We start from the raw sequence: 2,500 nt of genomic DNA, 5'->3' as shown, positions 1-2,500 counted from the left end.
AGGGAGGGGAGGAGGGGGGGGGGCATTTTAAGGGGGAATAGTAACCATGAGAAATAATTAGATGTGAGTTTTATCGCACTATGAACGGGGTTACGTCAAGGCAAAGGCGTTTACGAAAAAATGGATGAATGACCTCTCTCTCTCTCTCTCATTCTCTCTCTCGCTCGTTCTCTCTCTCTCTCTCTCTCGCTCGTTCTCTCTCTCTCTCTCTCTCTCTCTCTCTCTCTCTCTCTCTCTCTCTCTCTCTCTCTCGCTCATTCTCTCTCTCTCTCTCTCGCTCGCTCTCGCTCTCTCTCTCTCTCTCTCTCTCTCTCTCGCTCGTTCTCTCTCTCTCTCTCTCTCTCTCTCTCTCTCTCTCTCTCTCTCTCTTTCTCTATCTCTCTCTCTTTCTCTCGCACATACCCCCATATATATATATATATATATATATATATATATATATATATATATATATATATATATATATATATATATATATATATATATATATATATATATATATATATATTTATATATACATGAATGTGAATGTGTTTGTAGGTGTATATACATATACATATTTCTGGCAAACTCTACAGACAAAAACTTTGTTCATGGCATTTGTGACTGTGGCAGCGACGGCAATGCGAAAGTGAGCCGTTGCCATAAAGCTCAGAAGACTAAAGGCGGGGAGAGCTTCCTCGCCCTGACCCGCGGGTCCTGCAGCCTCCCCGTGGGCTGGGGAGCTGAGGTCACGGCGCCAGAGAGGCTCAAACCCCGAGCGCCATATCATTAGGACTCCTATCAATACAAAATGCATTCGTTGTCTACCTCGCCTCCCATTCCGCCCGCCGCCCACGCCCGGAGGTTACCTCAAATCCAGCTCTCCTCTTCTCTCTCCGCCAGGCAGTCCCAGCGCAATAGAGTCAAGTGAAGGGCGGGAGAGATCGCCCGGAGCCCCAGTGCTTGGCTAACTGCGAATAACTGTCAACTCGCAGTGAGTTAGAGGAATCATGAGGGAAGAAGGAAGGGGGAGAGAAAAGCGAGAGTTTATGGAGTGGAGGGGAAGGGTGAAAGAGGGGAAGAAGGGGAGAGGAAAGAGAGAGGGAAACGGCGAAGGGATGCGAGGATGAGAAGGTGCAGCGGCAGGATGAGAGGAGTTTAGAGAGAGAATGGATAGATAGATGTGGGCAGCATATATGTATATTGTATATGTACAAATATCATTGACACATCATTTCACACACACATTATATATATATATATATATATATATATATATATATATATATATATATATATATATATATATATATATATATATATATATATATATATATATATATATATATATATATATATATATATATATATATACATATATATGCATGTGTGTGTGTGTGTGCGCGCATGATTGTGCGTGTGTGTGCGTATGTGTAATTATGCGTGTGTATGTTTGTGTGTTTGTCTGTGTCTGTATTTGTGTGTGCGTGTGAGAGAGAGAGAAAGAGAATGAGAGAGAAGAAGAAGAAGAAAGAGAGAGAGAGCAAACAAGAGAAAGAAAGAGAGGGAGAAGGCAAGCAAGAGGGAGAGGGGAGAGGGACAGACAGATAGATAGCCGGGCAGAGAGACAGTAAATAGACAGAATGGCACCCAAGGCGACAGACATATTTGGGCCTAAAGGCTGCACTGTTTTTCGGTGTTCATCCTTCCTCTCTACGAAGAATAATTCTCCTTCTCTCTGAAGTCCGTCTCTTTCTCCTCGTCTCTCTCACTTCTCTCGCTCCCAGTCCTCTCCAAGTCCTCTTCGCCTCCTATCAGGCCGAACGACCAATCAGTCTGGCAGTCAGACATGAGAAAATGACGAGGACGACTTTAACGACTCGCCTCACGAGCCTCCGAGCGGGACTTCGCGCAGGAGGATTTCGCTCGGGAAAGAAGCCCCCGCCCCCCGCCCCCCCCCCCCGCCCCAGGGGCCCTTTCCGAGTGAGGGGGCCTCGGCTTCACTCCTTCAGGATATAGATAAATTAGTTGATGGATAGATAGATAGAGAGGCAGACTGATACATAGATGTAGATACATATATAGATAGACAGACAGATAAGTTATCAAATTTAGAGACAGGTAGACATACAAATAAATAGATGAGTAGATAACTTGGTAGAAGCTAGAATATATTCTGGTTGGACACGAAGCTGGCACGGCTTCTGCTTCGACTCATACATCGTTTAAGCGAGTCGTGTGGGTCGTTTCTGTTCCCTCGTGTGCGTGCTCCCAGGGGGAGTGTGCTCGAGTCTTGTCAGAGAAGGAATTCAGATTTCCGCATAAAGTGCATCAGTGCGACCTTCCCTCTTAGGCACAGGAACAACCTCGTAACCCGGCTTTGGACACGAATTCTAAAACACGTCCACCACTGCCGGCGAGGAGTCTGGTTGCCTCCGGAGCAGCAAACAGACAATGTCGTAGTAAATAGAATATTATGAGTGAATGGGTCACGGCGTGTGTATGTGATTGGTGTACG

General features: G+C 45.4%; 1 protein-coding gene across 6 annotated transcripts in view; it reads right to left on the bottom strand.

The window, feature by feature from the left end:
- LOC113828302 (delta and Notch-like epidermal growth factor-related receptor) overlaps positions 1-2,500 on the bottom strand; it is a 163,739-nt gene that overhangs the window by 123,721 nt on the left and 37,518 nt on the right. The gene's annotated exons all lie outside the window — the stretch shown is intronic.

Source organism: Penaeus vannamei, chromosome 33, assembly GCF_042767895.1.
Source record: "Penaeus vannamei isolate JL-2024 chromosome 33, ASM4276789v1, whole genome shotgun sequence".
Lineage (NCBI taxonomy): Eukaryota > Metazoa > Arthropoda > Malacostraca > Decapoda > Penaeidae > Penaeus > Penaeus vannamei.
Note: the sequence above shows the minus strand (reverse complement) of the source record. Positions and strands in the feature narration are given on the sequence as shown.